Source organism: Gracilinanus agilis, chromosome 5 (genome assembly GCF_016433145.1).
Source record: "Gracilinanus agilis isolate LMUSP501 chromosome 5, AgileGrace, whole genome shotgun sequence".
Lineage (NCBI taxonomy): Eukaryota > Metazoa > Chordata > Mammalia > Didelphimorphia > Didelphidae > Gracilinanus > Gracilinanus agilis.
The window spans coordinates 281,442,257-281,459,954 of NC_058134.1; the positions used below are offsets into that span (position 1 = coordinate 281,442,257).

Consider the following 17,698-nt stretch of genomic DNA (forward strand, 5'->3'; position numbering starts at 1 on the left):
AAGAAAGAAAGAAAGAAAGAAAGAAAGAAAGAAAGAAAGGAAAGAATCTCCAAAAGGTCAGGAGTCTCTGAATTGAGTTTTGTGCATTGATCTTCAGAGTTAGCCTATATCCTGCTCATGCAGTGAATCCTTGTTCCAACCATTCTGAAAAGCAATTTGGAGGTATGCCCAAAAAGCTATTAAACTGTGACCCAATTTAAAGTGTGACTATTAAACCTTTTGACCCAGCTATACCATTACTAAGTCTATACCACAAAGAGATCAAAGAAAGAGGATAAGGACACACATGTACAAAAATATTTATAGTAGTTCTTTTTTGTGGTGGCAAAGAATTGGAAACTGAAAGGCTGTCCATCAATTGGGGGGAATGGTTGAACAAGTTATAATATACGAATGTGATACAAAACTATCAGGCTTTAAGAAATGAAGAAGGGGATGGTTTCAGAGAATATGCCAGTTATGAGGCTGGTTTTTCCCTTTGGGCAATCGTTCCTCAGGCACTAGAGTCCTTAAAGTCAAATGTCTCCAGATCTAGTACTGAGGTGGAAGAGTTAGTCAGTCCTCCTTCAAAACTCTGTTGTCATTGTCCTCTTCTATTCCCATAAATTTCTTCATGATAAACTTGGATGCCAAGGTACAGATACTGAGCCGCAATCCTATTGCCCACAATAGCCTAATCATTCTTTGAACAGATCAGAGCTGATCCTAGCTGATGCAGATGAGTAAGAGATTCAACAGAGCCATGGTATCCTGACGGTCTCCATGGTTTTCTTAGAAAACTTCATGCTCACACTTATGAAACTGCAGATACAAGTGGTCTTCACCTAGGCCATAGAGGTCTTCAGTCCTGCACAAACTGAGGGAGAATCTTCTTAGCTTTCATAGAATCAATCAGTCAATGAACATTCATTAGGTATTTACTATGTGTCAGGCACTGTGCCAAGCACTGGGGACTCAAAGGAAGGCAAAAGATAGGGCCCTTGAGAAACTCACAGTCTGATGGGGGGAGGCTACATGCAAACTATATACAAATAAACCACATACGGGATCAATAGGAAATAATTAAGAGAGGGAAGGAAGCACTAGAAGTTAGGGACATAAGGAAAGGTTTCCTGGAGAAGGTGGGGTTTTAGCTGCAACTTGAAAGAATCCACGGAAGCCAGGAGGTGGAGATGAAGAGGGAGAGAACTCTAGGCATGGGGGAATGTCAGGGAAAATGCCCCAAATCAGAAGGTGGAGTGTCTTATATGCAGAACAGTAAGGAAGCCAGCATCATAGGGTCACAAAGAACATGAAGAAGTGGGGGGGGGGGGGGAGAGGGAGAAGGAACGACGACAACACCATGAGACTTGCTCTTTTCAGAGATCAATTTGGCAGCCGAGGTGAAGAGGGATCAAAAATTGGAGAGCTTTGTGGCAGACAGGCCCATCAGCTCAGGCTGGAGGTGACAAGGGCCAGTATTAGAACAGTGGCAGTGTCAGAGGACAGAAGGTGTGTTACAGAGGGAAAAATCAACAGAATGATAGGAAACAAAATCAAAAGCTGTGAGCCAGTATCCAACACGACAAGACATTTAATATCTTCAACATTCACAGTTACTGCCACAGGAGATCCTATATATCTAAATGGAAAGACTCAGGAGCCATAGCTGGGACCCAGTTTAGATTCTTCAAAGCCTGGAGTTGTCCCACTTCCCCAACTGCACCAGCATTCCAGTGAAATTGAGCTAATTTATATTCAGCTAATATACTAATGTCTCATTCTCTTCTAGAGTACAATTCATGAGTGTGGAATGCTGTATATGTTATAAGATCTACATTGGGAGAGGGGGAGAGAGAAAGAGGGGAAAAGGGAAGGAGGAAAGTGAGGGAAAGAGAGAAAAAAGAGAGAGGGAGGGAAGGAGGAAAATGGGTGGAGAGAGAGAGAGAGAGAGAGAGAGAGAGGAAGAAGAAGAAGGAGGAGGAGGAGGAGGAGGAAGAGGACGACGAGGAAGAAGTAATTTTATAATTTTTCCTCTTTTCCCTTTTTCTTTAAAAAAAATTATTTGTTATATCTGTGACTGGCCAGTCTACATTTTCAACCAAAAATAACCTTTTAAATAGTTGGCTGATGCTTATCTTACATGAAGATGCTGTAGTTTTTGGTCCTAATCATCTTTTCTCTTTTAGGAGGAATGACCTGTGCAGTATTTCCCAGCAGACCTGCTTTGAACTCCAACAGTCTGAGTTACCCTAATAAGCCCCTAATTTGACCATAGTGGCCCATTTCTGCCTTGGAACCTTGTGAGGCCACTTTCTATTGCCTCAGTGCAGTGAGGATGAACCTTTTGAGAAATGTACTCAGGTGAAGGTGAGGGGAGCAGCCCAGCCCTGCATCTCTCTGGCTTTATAGTAATGAACTCTGACAAAAAACTGTGCTGGGGCAACAGCACATGTTGCCACAGAAAGGGCTCTGAGTGCCTCCTCTGGCATGCGTGCCATAGGTTCACTACCATGGCCTCAGTGGGTTGCCCCTTCTCATAAATCCTTCCTCTTTCTGTTACATCAAAAGACCAGTCCTAAGTAACTGGGACATTGATTCTTTCTGCTCCTGCAGCCACAGTTGTGGTATGGATACACCAAGACGACATGCACAATAATGCTAAGAACTTAAGCCATCTAAGTGGTATCCACTGGCATTGTTACCTTCATCACAGACTTCTTGCAGCAATTTCTCCAACCTTAATGCAAAATCAGAGATCTTTACTCCCTGATGCTGAAAGGTGGTTAAGAGTTTTACATCCATGGACATTCTCAACATTGCTGATTCGCCTGTCCAACAGCCACATCCATTTGGATTCAGTGATCTCAGAGAGTGGAATTTTAAATTGCTATACCTTGGAAATGGGTCCCTTGAGGTTCTACAATAAAGCATCACATGTATCACCCCCTTATCACATCTGTGACATGTTCCATCCAGGATTCAAAGGATTCTTCATTTTTGGTGGATGAGTTTGTTAATGAAAAAGAACCAGAACTTTCCACTTTGAATCCCCTTTAATAGAACACATGTATTAACAGTTCTCTAGGGGCTTTCCAGTTAAGAAGGCAACTTATAAGCACATGGACAAACTCAGCTACCCTAGCAAAGAGTTTTTTTTAAAGCTGCCAGATGCTTTTTGTGGTAACAAAGAATTGAAAACAAAGTAGATAACCATTGATTGACTGTAGCTAAATAAATTGTGAATATAATGGAATATCACTGTGTTATGGAAAATGTTGGATTATAATACAAAGAAGCATAGAAAAGCTTACATGAACCGATACAGACTTAAGTAGAGTCAAAGAAACAATATAAACAATGGCAACAAGGCAAATGCAAAAAGCAACAACCACAAAACAACTAAAAATCATTGTTGCAAAATTGCAGAGAAAAAGCTTGACCCCCAAAGAAGAGAGATGAGGAGACCTTCCTACCCCACTCCTTTGTAGAGGTGGGAGGCCCACGATTGTGGAATGTTGCATATATTGTAGAATTTAGAAAGCTGAGTATCTTATTCATCTTTGGATTCATTCTTCTTTCTAATATAGTACCTCGAATGTAGTGAACACTCAATTAGTAAAACAACAGCAATTCACATTGACATTTTGCTTTTTATTTTGGAACCTTTACCTACTAAGTATTGATTCTAAGGTAGAAGAGTCATAAGGGCTAGACAACTGGGGGTTAAGTGACTTGCCCAAGGTCCCACAGCTTGGAAGTGTCTGATGCCAAATTTGAACCCAGGTCCTCCCAACTCTAGGCATGGAACTCTATCCACTGTACACCCTATCTACCCCTGGCATTGTGCTTTAAGAGTAATAAAGCACTTTCCTCACAGTAACCCTATGATACAATTCTGTGGGACTTATGAGAAAGAATGCTATCCACATCTGGAAAAAGAACTGTGGGAACAGAAATCCAGAAGAAAACATGTGATTTATCACTTGTTGATATGGGTAAGTGATTTGGGGTTTTGATTTTAAAGTGTTATTCTTTTACAAAAATGAATTATTTTGAAAGGGATTCAAGTTTTATATATATAATATATACTAAAATATATATGCACATATATATTTTAAAAACAGTGGAATTGCTTGTCAACTCCGAGGGGGGGAGGGATGAGAGAAGGGAGATAACATGATTCATGTAATCATGAGAAATTGTAAAAATAAAGGAAAAAAACAAACAATAAACTTATGATGTTGTAAGTATTTACACACAATTACTGCAATAGTCTGAGTATGAGCAAATGAATGGTAGAAACTGAATATTCAAACATATTTTGAGTAGAATTAAAAGGATGTATGATGAAGGATAATAGAGGAATCCAGCAGGGGAATGGTTAAGCCTTTAACAGATAGAGAGAAGTCAGAAGGAAGGGTAGGTTTGGGGAGTGAGATAATGAGTTTGGTCTCAAACATGCTGAGGTTTAGGTTCAAGCTAAACATCTGGTAAAGGGTGTTGAATAAACAGCTGGAAATGCAGGTCTGGAACTCAAGAAAAGAGTCAGGACTGAAAACATGATGGGAAACCTTAAGTAACAGTTAAAGCTATGGGCCCGGATAAACTCACCAAAGGGGAAGGTTCCAATAAAGAAGAGATAAAGTATGAGTATAGAACTTTTTTTAGGTGCAAGAAGAGGAAAAGGGGCCATCAAAAGGAACAAACAGAAAAGGAACAGGCTTTCAGCCAGGAGAGTCCATTCAGTATTACAAAAGGCAAGATGGGAATGGGGATTCAATGAGTCAACAGTGTAGGAGTCAGAAAGCCTGGGCATGAAGAGCTCTGAAAAAATATCATCTGATTTGGTCATTAATAGGTGATTAGTCACCTTGGAGAGGACCATTTTAGCAGAAGTCAGACTGTAAAGAATTCCAATGGGAGATTGTGGCATGGTGGCATCATGTGGATGACTCCTTCAAGAGATTTAATGACAAATGGAAAGAAGGCTACAATGACAGCAAGTCACGGAAAGTGGCTCTGTGAGGAGGAAAGTTTTGTTTTGTAGGCTAGAGGAGATCTGAGTTTTTCTGCAAGTAAAAAGCAAAAAGCCAAAGGACCGGAAGACATCAAAGATGTAAGAACAGAAATGACTGATTCAGTGAGGTTCAGAAGGGAAAACAGAGAATGCTCAGGTGAGGGGTTTAGCCATGGTGCAGAGAGGAGAGCCACCTCTCTCTGAAACAAGGAAGAGGGAATAGGTTGGTGCCATGGAATCATGGTACAAAAGAAAAAGCTGTGGGATTAGAGGATTAGGACCTGGGTTCACATTCCAGTTTTGCACAGTCATTTAACTCTCTGACCTCTGTTTCCTCAAATATAAAATAAAGGTTGTACTAGTCCTCTCCAGCTCTAAATCCATGAGAACAGAGGCAAATGGTCTTGATTATTCTTCATAAAGTAGTAAAGGGGAATGAGATTTCATCAACTGTTGAGGGAATGGGGGGATGGTTGAAGGGAAAGAAATAATTTCAGTATTAAGCTCCTAGTTGAGATTAAAAATGTTTTTTAGATCTTTATCAAGAGGGATTTCAGTGATTATCTCTAGTGATAGCAAACCTTTTAGAGACCAAGTGCCCAAACGGCATCCTCACACTGCATGTGAGCCACCCCATTACCCTAGACGAGGGAGGGAAGAGGTGCTTCCATTGGGCTTCTGGGCAGAGGGACAGATGATGTGAAAAAATGTTCTCAGGTGCAGTGGATAGGGGGAAGGGAGCAGCCCATTCTGGCACATGTGCCATAAGTTTGCCGACACTGATAGTCCAACCTCCTTAACTTTATGGATTACAAAAATGAGGCCCAATAAGATTAAGTGATTTGCCCAAGGTGACATAGTAAGTACGTTAGTCAAAGATAAAGGATCCCAGGGCTCTACTCCCTCCAAGGGGGTATCACCCTGCAGAAAGATTTTAGAGGAAATCCTCCTGGCAAAGAAGCACCCACCGAGTAGCTTCATGTTCCCAGAACAGAAATGGAGACTAAGATAGAAGCCAGGACATTCTTCTACCCCACCCATGTCATCAGGGTGTTTAGTATGCTTCCCACTCCCTGCTGGGTTTCCTTCTTCTGAATCCTCTAAAATTTCAAATCCAAAGGTACAACGAGGGCAGCAGCAGGATAAGTAGCCCCAGTGAGCTGAGCTGAAGGACTGGGAGCTTTATTCACATCTTTAAAGAATAAAAAAAACAACTCTGAAGGCTCCTAGTAGCAGCTGCAGCCCAAAGACTAGCACTTGAATTCTACAGCTGCTAGAAATAGGCCCATCAGGCCTGAAATATCCCTGCATTTTGTGGCTGGTACATGCATATTACCACTTCTGATTCATTGTAGGCTGGAGACAACCAGGAATCAGTAACTCCTATGGATGGAAGGAGGGTTGGGTAAGTTAGGCAGTGGGGTAGGAGACTGGGCAATAAGCCTCTTCAACCAGAAAGCTTCCAAAGAAAGACCCAAGGAAATAGGACTTCACCAAAAGGGGAGCCTCTCAGTTAATCATAAGCTCCCAATATGGAGAAGATATCCCTTTTTAGGAAGGAAACATCATATCATAAGTTTAATGGACTGAAAGAGATGGAGAATCTAGTCTGTAATAAACTTGCAGTTTGGGCAAGCCCTTTTCTCTCTCTGGATCTCATCTATAAATTGAGGAGCTAGACATGAGAAGATTTATCCAAACTGATATAAAGAAAGTAAATAGAACCTGGAAAGCAACATAGACAGTCACTGCAACAATATTAGGAGTTCTTAACCTGGGATCCATGGACTTCTTTTTTGGACACTTTGATAATGGCATTTTAATAGAATTGATTTCTTTTTTAATCCTGTATGTTTTATTTGAGGCATTTAAGAACAATATTCTGATAAAGGGTCCATAGGTTTTACCAGACTACCAAAATGTTCCATGACTCCAAAAAGATTAGGAATATCAAATGGAAAATGGAAATGGAATTGGAATTATAATAACCAAGCTTGGGTCCAGGAGATGAGTTAAGAAAACATACCTTCTTTTGTTCTTTACAGAAGTGGAGGATTATGGATGTAGAAGATTGTTGGTCTGTTGGTTAGTTTTGCTGATCTTTTTTTTTTCTATTTTTACTGCCTTGTTACAGGAGGTGGCTCTGTGGGAAGGGATATATTATGAAATGAAGACCATCTAAAAACAAAATATATCAACAGTCATTAGAACTCCCAAAATGTGGGGCTTGAACAAGATGATCTCTAAGATCAGTTCTCATTGTATGACTTTGATTTAACTATAAGTTGGTAAGGTAAAGCCAAAGGAAAGGGGGAAGTGGCAACCCAAGAATATCTGCAAAAGGGAGACAATGAGGAAAGGAGTTATTGAACACAAAGTCATTGAAATTCCAAGGATATAAAGACATCCTGACAAGGGTCTGTAATAAGGAATAAGTCAAGGTATATGGGTGAAAATTTTAGAAGAGTATATTGGAAAATGCAAGCTTGAGCTGAACATTCTAAGGGCTTTTGGAATGTGGCCGAAAGGTCACAGGGCTTTTGAACTCTGGGACAGTTGGGAGTTTTTGCCACTGGTGGAGGAGCTCGTGCCCTGATCTCACTGGAGAAACCCCACTTGGACTGCATTTTGAGGAATTACAAATAGGTCTGGATCAGTAGCTTTGGAAGGTGGACCTCCAGGCCTGTGACAGCCTATTGGAGTGACCCAGTGGAGTTTGTGGACCATACCAACACCCTGGACCCTGGGACAGCTGAAAACATTGTTGGAGAAAGCAGTGAGACCCCCAAAACCCAGGTCACAGGTAAAAGTCAACCAAAAATAGACAAATTGTCAAGGACCAAGAAGGCAGAAAGCAAGTGGAAAAGTGTGCTTCCTGTCTACCTATGGGAAGGTGGTAGATTATAGATGAAAGGAAATGTAAGGATGAGGGTCTGGGGGAAGAGGTCTACCAGCCAATTAGGGCAAGAGAGCTTCCACTTGGTTAAACCAACTTGAGATATCCTCAATGTCTATCCTTATTGGATATCATTATACTGCTATGACCAAGTAAATCTTTTGTTAACAGTTGAATGGCCTGTATGTGTCTCATTTTGTTCCATTATCAAACACAAATGACCAGGCTGCAATATCAGTGGAACTCTGAAGAACAAGAGTATAGGATGGAGGCAGCTCAGTGGCTCAGTGGATAGAAAGTTGGGCCTGGAGATGGGAGGTTCTAGGTTCAAATCCCCTAGTTGAATGACCCTGTCACTTCATCCCTATTGGCTAGCTCTTACTGCTCTTCTGCCTTAGGACCAATATACACTATTGATTCTAAGAAGAAGGTAAGAGGTTTTTTTTTTAAAAAAGAGTAAAGGATGCCATCAAGAAATTGTATGATAGGAAGTGAAGATGGATTGGGCCCATGGCAAGATGGAGGGATGAGCCAGAGTGCCCCACTGGTACCCTAGCAATGCCTAGATTAGCTGAGGAAGGTCAGATGAGAAGTGATACCTCCCTCCCTCCCTCCATCACAGGGAGTTGCCATCAGAAATGACTGTCACTGATCCAGGAAGAGCCATCCATTCAATCTAACTCAAAAAAAATAACTTGCAGAGCATATGGGGAGTCTATAAGACTCGAACTTTTCATGGTGAGAAGGGGGAAGGTTTCTTTCACTAATACTGCTGCTACTTACACATAACATCAAAAATACATGTGCTAAAAAATAGTTCAAAGAGGCACTTGCACAATTTTATTCATTCCAAATAGTTGATCAACAAACATAAATTGATTGCTTAATATGTGCCATGCATTGTGCTAGGTGCCAGGGATAAGAATATAAAAAGGAAAGGCCTTGCCTTCATGGAACCTAAATTTTATTAAGAGAATTTATAGAGAGTAGCTCCCTTACTTTCACATCCACAAATTAGTCCACTCATTTTTTTGGATTTCCATAGAGCAGTGGGTGGAGTTATCTGGATTAAAGTTCAAGTGAGTCATCCTCACCTCAGTCCCCTGTATCTAGCCAGCCCTAGACTCCAAGACCATGCTTTATCCCAGCCAGCCAACCACCAAGATGCCAGGGTCTAGTCAGTATGTGCATCTTGCTATCTTCTCTGCCACTAGGTGCCTACCACCGCTCTCTCACCCCGTGACCCTGCTCACTGCTTCTTGGCCATGGAATAATAATCAAATGAATGGCAGCCTACTGCCCTAAGGTTGCATTCACAACCTGGAAGAGACTGCCTAGGCCAGTAGTTGTGGAATAAACCAAAGAGATGCATCAATCAGAAAGCGGAAAGTTTCTCATCTTCCTGGAAATAACCACCTCCACATGTTAACCCCTAAACATCTATCTCACTAGCTCTTATCTCCTCTTGCATCTATGACTTCTATCTACTCTTATTTCTATTGCTTCTGTATGGAGTGTTCAAGGAAGGCTAGTGCCTCTGGTGTAAGGGCTTGCTGAGCCATTTTCAGGGCTGCTTCCCTCCTTTGGCATCCACCTGCCACGAAGCTCTCACCTGTGGCTCTAAGAAGCTGTAGCATCAGCCACACCTTGGTAAACCATCTTGGCAAATGGGCTAGCCAAGGTTGAGGATACATAAGAGGCTCAAACCTATTGGTGAATAGAGGTCTACCCATGGCATGTGAAGAACTTCCCCGACACTTAGAGCTTGGTTAGACATCAAAGATGCCAAAGTCATTCCTCCACTGCATCCCAAGCCATCACGAGTGATCTTGACTTTTGTCGTGCCACTGTATATTATGATGACTCTTGAAAAGAGAGTGAAGCCAAAGGCCTTGTGCAACTCTGCCTCACTTAAAATTCAATTTAAGCTCAAGTCAAAATACATCACCAGTAATATTATTTTGGTCATCTTCAAATATGAAGGGCAAGAGCCAACCAATTTCTCTGACTGCTTTAGCCACAGGAAGTGGAGAAGAGGGCTTGCACATATATTGGGGGGTTAAGGAGGGGATGGAGTGATCAAAAACTTAATTGCTATGTGCTCAATGAGAAAAGTCTACTTATTTAGACCAAAATTCCTTTTCTTGGCCACCACTCTCCATACTGTGTTCCCTTAATAGAATCTAAGTTCTGTGAAGGCAAGGACTGTTTCCCTTCCATATTCTTAACCTACACCTAGCACAGTGATGGCAAACCTTTTAGAGACTTAGCACCCAAACTGCAACCCTCACACTACATATGAGCCCCCCACTTTACCCCAAACAGAGAATGGAAGAAGCACTCCCACTGGGCTGCTGGGCAGAGGGGCAGGTGATGAGAGCAATGTCATCAGGCATGTATGGAGAGGGAGAGAGGAGCAGCCCCTCTGGTACATGTGCCATAGATTCACCAACAAGGACCTACCACAAAGCCTTGCACATTATTAGGCCGTCAATTAATGTTTGTTGATTAATTGAAATTTATAAATTCTCAAAAGCATTTTTTGAACTATTGCTATTATACAAATAAGACCACAAGTTGGGGAGCCCATGTTTCTCTCCCCCTTGGGGAAGGGCAGCCCCAAGCAATAGTTGCAGGATCTCCCAGACAATCTTTTTTTTAAATAAGTTAAGTTTATTAATTAATTAATTAATTTAGAAGATTCCCAGACAATTTTTGTCTCCTTTTAGCAGGGCACCTAACAAGGGAAGGACATAGATATAGAGCACTTGGATTTTAGGAAAGCATTTGGCAAAGCCTTTCAGAACATGCTCATGAAAAATATGGAGCGAAGTTGATTCAGAACCTGCTAAGCAACTAATCCCAAAGAGTGGTGATTAATATAGACAGATGTCAACCTGAAGAAAGGACGCTAATGGAACTCCCACCCCACCCTGCCCTACCCCACCCCAGAGATCTGGTTTTGGCTCTGTCTTGTTCCACCTTCTTTGTCAAAGATATGATATGATCAAATCTATGGATAGCACAAAGCAAAAAGAGATAACTATATTTCAGGGAGTCTTGTGCTTTTTTGGTGCCATGGACACAATCTGGTGAAATCCTTCCCAGTATAACATTATTAAATACTTGGGATTTTTTTAAGAGTTAGATTGAAAGAAGGATATTGTTTTCTCCCCATCCCAAATTCATGGAACCCCCTGAAAATTTATCCATGGACTCTTGGGGCTTTGTAGACTGCAAATGTAAAATCCCTGAACTAGGAAAGAACTAGAATTCAAACAGATCTTTATAATTAGAACAAGGGTGGAATCTAAATTGATTTGTTTATTAAGAATAAATGTAAAGGATTCAAAAGATCAACTGTACCAATACAGGATGAAGAAAGCATGGCTAGGCACTGATCTATGTGAAAAAGACCTAACCAAGTTCAACATAAATAAACAGGAGGTTACATAAATCAAAAGAAGCCAAAGTGAGGCTAAACAGCATTTGCTGAAGTATAATTGCATATTAAGCTGGATTAATTAAAGCAATGGATGATGGTACCACTGAATTTAGACTACTGCTAGAGAGCATTATGCTCAGTTCTGGAAATTATATTTAATTTAAGGAAGTGCATTGGTACACTGTACATTCATCCTCCTTTTTCAAAGAAGACCAGTGACATCACAAAGGTGATGTCTTGACTTGCTCATAAATTGGATTTAAGTGAGGCAAAGCTGCACAGTCATCAGCCTCACTCTCTCTTCCAGAGTCATCAATGTCCAGTGGCAAGACAAAAGTCAGAATGGTTGGTGATGGTCTGGGATGAGTGGATATCCTTGGCATCTTTGATGTCAGACCAAGCTCTAGTTTAGCCTATCTGTTAAGACAGTTTTATGGAGGCGTGGCTGCTTTGCATGCCACAAGTTTCTTGGAGCAACAGATGAGAGTTGAGTGAAAGGTGGACATCAAAAGTAGATGAACAGCCATGAAAAGGGCATGGTGAGAGCAGCTAGTAAGCACAGCAGACAGAGCACCAGGTCTGGGAGTCAGGAGGATCTGAGTTCAAATCTGGCCTTAGATACTTCCTAGCTGGGTGTGACCCTGGCCAAGTCACTTTTGTGACATCCATTTGCCTAGCCCTTGCTCTTCTGTCTTAGAGTTTATACTAGGACATAAGGTAAAGGTTTAAAAAAGGGGGAGGATTTGACAAACTCTCCCACTTGAGTTGCTAGTCCTCCTAAAGCACCCCATACACCCATTACATTACATTTCCAGAAGAAAGAGTCCAGGTGGCTCTTCAATTAATGGAAGCTGAGATGTCTAGTCTGAAGAAGAAGAGATTTAGGTAAACTATGATAGAGCTATCCAAGATGGATTAGACTTGTTTTACTGGACCTAAAGGGCAGAAGTAGGAATGGAGGATAGAAGCCATCAATAGAGATTTAGTCTTTATGTAACGTAAGTCTTCCTAGCAATTAGAAATGTCTAAAAATGGAATGAACTCCCTCAAGGTAAGTTTCCCATTCCCATCCCTTCATCGGGTGATGGCCGGATGAGCCCTTGTCAGGAATACTATAAGAGAGATTCCTGCTCATATAGGAACTGGGCTAGTTAACTTCCAAGGTCTCTGGAGATCTGGGGATTCTAGGAAATCACTTCATAAACTTTAAAGCCCATCATAAAGTACTAATTGTTGTTAGTGTTCTTTTCTCTGGGATGTGACGGACTGAAATTTTCCTGCCTTTCTTCTCTCTCTTCCCTTCCCCATCAGTGCAGCAGTCCTTGTTGCTGCCTGGTATTCTCTACCTCTGCCCCTAGTGCTGGTCTCTCAGCTTCTCATTTTAGTCTATTGCCTATCCAGAAAGAGGAGAGAAGAGAACAAGACATGAGGACAAGAGAAGAGAAGAGAGAGAAAATCAGGGAAGGGAAAGCCCTTTGCTTCTCTGTGTACTATTCTGTGTGCTGTTAGGAGTTTTTTTCCCCTCAAGAAGCCTCATGAAAGAAAGAATGGGACAGGACATGAAGGGAAGCTTCTGGCCCCTGTAGCTGTTCCCACAATAGCAGAGAAGACTTCAGAAAAGAAGCTGAGATTTATTCATTCTATTAGGTCTCAGCTGGACCTAGCAAAGGAGCATTTCTTTGGGAAAGGCATGGGGTAAGAATGGAAAAAAGAAACAGATGAACCAACCCCCTAACACCTAAGCAAAAAAGAAAAAAATGGTGGAAAGCGAACTGGTCCAGGATGAAAAGTCCTCTCTCCCTTCCCAACTCCTCATTACTGCCTTCCCCTAACTGTCTTTTTTTTTTTTAAACCCTTACCTTCCGTCTTGGAGTCAATGCTGTGTATTGGCTCCAAGGCAGAAGAGTGGTAAGGGTAGGCAATGGGGGTCAAGTGACTTGCCCAGGGTCACACAGCTAGGAAGTGTCTGAGGTCAGATTTGAACCTAGGACCTCCCATCTCTAGGCCTGGCTCTCAATCCACTGAGCCACCCAGCTGCCCCCACCCTGTCTTGAAAGCCAAAACTTGCATCCCCCCAAACCTCAACCCCAGCCTTAGTCCAGGCTATAGAAGCTCCTGCTAGAAGGTCAGGACTGGGAATGCTCCCTATCCCAAGTGCCAACAGGTGTAAGAGTGGCGAGAGACCTGCCATAGCCTGCTTGTATGAACTTATGCTGTCCCATGCTAAAATTCTGAATGTTTTCCCAGTGAAGGACTCCAAGACATGCCATTAGGTTCTGTAGTACTGTTACCATTACATCATAACAATAGGTCAGCTGGGTGGTTCAGTGGATAGAGTGCCTGGCCTAGAGTCATCTTCCTAATTTCAAATTTGGCCTCAGACACTTACAAGCGGTGTGACCCTGGGCAAGGTCACTTAACCCCATAAGCCTCATTTTCCTCATCTATAAAATGAGCTAGAAAAGGAAATGGACAACTACTCCAGTATTTTTGCCAAGAAAACTCCCAAGAGGATCACGAAGAGTTGGACATGACTGAAAAACAACAATAGCTAACCTTTATATGGTGCTTTAAAAATTTGTAAAGCACTTCACAGATTATCTCATTTTATCCTTACAACAACCCTGGAAGGTAGATGATAGTATTTCCCCCATTTTACAGATGAGGAAGCCGAGTTGGATAGTGCCTCACATTTCCACAGTCATACAGCTGATGTCTGAGACTGGATTGGAACTCGGATTTTCCTGACTCCAAGACCAGCAATCTATCTACTACAGCACCCAACTTCTCCCAATGCAGGTCACCCATGAAATGAATGGGACCTTTGTGGACTGGCCTGGGAATAGCATTTAACACTGTCCCTGTCGAAAAATATGTTCTAAGTTCCAAACAACCATCTTATAAATAAATTTCTGGAAAAAAAAAGTTGAACACTTCCTTATAGGACATCCCTACAACACTCATGTTTGTTTGTTTTTTAATCCTTAACTTATGTCTTAAAATCAATACTGTATATTGTTTCTAAGGCAGAAGAGTGGTGAGGACTAGGCAATGGGGGTTAAGTGACTTGGCCAGGGTCACACAGTCAGGAAAGTGTCTGGTGCCAGATTTGAAACCAGAATTTGCCTTCTCTGGACCTGACTCTCGAGCTGCCCCCAACAATCATGTATTATCTATCCAATTCAACTCAAACTTGAAGTTTTTATTTTCTGTGATGCCCTGTGGACAATGAATTAACAAAATCATAATGTGCTTAATATTCGCAAGTGCAGGGTTCCCTGAGGATCTAATATGGGACCCTATCTTTACTAGGAGGGGTAATATGGTCCTGGGGTCTGGAAGACCTGAGTTCAAATACATCTCTGACATTTACTTAGCTATATGACCCTGGATAAGTCATTTAAACTCTGCCTCATTGTCCTCAACTGTAAGAGCACCCACCTCACAGGGTTCTTGTGAGGATCAAATGAGCTGATATTTGCCAGGCACTTAGCACAGTGCCTGGCATACAGAAGACGCTTAAAAAATGCTTGTGCCCTTCCTCCATTCCCAAAGCCATGGTCCAGTAGCACTGGTAAAGAGATGCTCATTGAACTCTAAAACCAACTCCCCTGCTCCTCCCCACCTCCCAAACTGGCTTCTCTAGACACAACCAGTAACACAAGCCACAGGCTGGCTGGCTCCTGCGCCCCACCCTCCTCAGCCCTCTTACCCAGAGAGCACTGGATGGGAAATTTGCCTCCTGGCTCCTCCGTTTACTAGGTGGAGGGCTTTGGGGCCCAAGGCTTAGGCAAATAAATCCCCCAACTTCTCCAAGGCTGTCTCTTCAGCTGGAAAGTGAGGGAGCTGTACTAGATGAGGGCTGGGGTCCCTTCCAGCTCTACATCCCATAAGAGGCAGATGGGAAGAGGATACAAAAATGAGAAAGATACAGCCCCTAGCCTCAAGGAACTTATAGACTAAGACAGTGATGGCAAACCTATAGCACGGGTGCTGAAGATGGCACACAGAACACTCTCTGTGGGCATATGGCCACCCTCCTCCCCAGTTTGTTACTAGAAAGGCAGAAGGATTCCTGCTCCCCTCCCCCTCTTCATCCTGCCTGATTTTTTCACATCACCCACCCCTCTGCCTAGCAGCCCAATAAGAGTGCACAGGGGATAAGGTGGGGAGCTCACAGGTGACAGAGCTGGAGGGGAGCAGAGTGCTCAGGCCACTTTCCTCCCCCACTCTATACTCACTGAGGACATTCCTCACTTCGCCCACCCCTCCACCCAGTAGCCCAATGGGAGAGCTTCCTCCCTCCCCTTTGTGGGGAAAGGGCCAGGGCACACCTGGCACTTGGTGGGAAGGAGGAGGCACTGGGTCTGAGGGGGAGGGTGATTGAATGGGGGCAGGACCCAGTGCTCTGTCTCTAAAAGTTTTTTTCTTTTTTTTTTCTTTTCTTTTCTTTTCATTTTTTTTTTTTCCAGAAAACATATAGTGGTCAAGAGCTGAGTATCTAAAGACCTTCATCCAGTCTTTGCAGGAATCTACATCATTCTCTGGGAAGAAGGATGATGGTGAAGTTCATCTGTCTCCCCCAGGGCCCAACCACAAATGTCCCCATCAAATCCACCAACCTTCTGGGCTATTCCCAGAAGTGACAGTCCAGGGCTTGCATAAATTAGACACAAGGTTGCTCAGTGGATAGAGAGCCAGGACTGGAGTCTGGAGGATCTGATCTCAGACACTTCCTAGCTGCGTGATCCTGGGCAAGTGACTTAACCCTGATTGCCTAGTCCTTACTGTTCTTCTGCCTTAGAACTAATATCCACTCTAAGGCAGGTGAGGGATAATAATAATAATAATAATAATAATAATAATAATAATAGACACAATCTTAGCCCCCATAGAGTGGTCAGACCATGGGGCTTCTAATAGGGATCTTAAACCATTTCCCTAAACAGCTTTCCAGGCAGAGGCACAAGCCTAGAGGAAGCCCTCTGATTTCCCCATTAGACCAAGGTTCCCAGCAAATAGGTCATTGACCTAATGGGCGCCTCCTAGACCCTGTTCTCTCTCTCTGCAGCCCCCAAGGACACACAGTCAGGGTCCCGCCCACTAGCTGAGACCTGGCCCAGACCACAGGAAGCCAAGTCTGGGCACAGTTTCTCTCTGGAAACCAAAGCCGGGCCATCTGAGTTTGTGCAATTGGGGGTGGGGGTGGGGGTGAGAGAGCCACAGAAGAGAAGAGGGGTGGGTGCCCCGTGGCTCTTTCGTGCCTTGGGGTTCCTGAGTCTATATCTTGCCTGTTTGGGTATCTGAGTCTCGGGGCTGTGTCTTACCTGTGTGTCTCACGTGTCTCTATGCCAGTGGTGTTTTTGTACAGTCTCTAGGTGCCTGGGGCCGGGGTGGCCAAGTGTCCTGGGTGTCTAGCTAGCTTAGAAGTTTGTGTGTTGGCAGGGGCTGCGGGTGGAGAAGGACTTCATCCAGGCTGGGAGTGGCTCCGCCTCGTGCAGCCTCGGGAGCCCCATGATACCACAGGGAGCCCCTAAACGGGGCCCCGGCCTAACCCGCCCCCGTCGGCCCCATCCTCTCTGCTTCGGAGGGAAAGTTGTTGCTCAACGCTCAGGAATGCGGAGCCCACGGAACAGCGAGAGGAAACGCTCTGAGATTAGAGCACGGCGGCGGCGGAGGGGCCGCGCGGGGGCAAAGCGCTGGAAACCAAGACCCAAAGTCAACAAAAGCGCCGGCCAGCCAGGCGCCCGCCCCGAGCCGTCTCCCGGCAGCCACAAGGAAGCTGGGAGTGGACCGCCAGAAAGGAAGCCCCGAGTGGAGCGCCCCCACAGACCTGGCGAGTGGCTCCTGCAGCCGGGCCCCATCCCCTCCAAGCCTTCCCCCTATTCTAGCTTCCATTCTCAGTGCCCAGCACCCACCCCCATCCCATTGGGCTCCAGGTCCGGAAGGTGTATATTATTAACCTCCTAGAGAGGGCTAGTAAAGAAGCCTCGTGGCCCCAGGGCAGTCAGCTCTGACGGGCGAAGTGGGGCGAAGGGGACACAGATAAAGAGAGCAGGGTAGAGAGAGGAGCGAGGAAAAGTGGAAAGGGAAGACAAAATGAGAGAGAAATAGAAACAGAGACAGAGGGAAGGCAGAAAAAGGAGAGAGAGAGAGAGAGAGAGAGAGAGAGAGAGAGAGAGAGAGAGAGAGAGAGAGAGAGAGAGACGGAAGGAAGGAAGGAAGGAAGGAGAAAATAATCAGGAGATACGAGAAAGAGAAAAGGAGAAGGAAGAGGGGGAAAGAAGAAAGACGGAAAGAGAGAGGAGAGAGGTAGAGGGAGAAAGAGGTGAGAGAAACAAGAGGAGAGAGAGCTGTC

The 17,698-nt window shown here is 43.7% G+C and overlaps 1 protein-coding gene across 1 annotated transcript in view; it reads right to left on the reverse strand.

Moving 5' to 3' along the window:
- Positions 1 to 16,895, reverse strand: part of ATP23 (ATP23 metallopeptidase and ATP synthase assembly factor homolog) — a 131,641-nt gene extending 114,746 nt beyond the window's left edge. Inside the window, exons 1-2 of the mRNA XM_044677969.1 lie at positions 16,668 to 16,895; positions 7,026 to 7,142 (exon numbers count right to left, since the gene is read on the reverse strand). The gene's annotated coding sequence lies outside the window, so the exon portion shown is untranslated. The remainder of the gene's footprint in view (positions 1 to 7,025; positions 7,143 to 16,667) is intronic.
- Between the last annotated feature and the right edge of the window lie 803 nt (positions 16,896 to 17,698).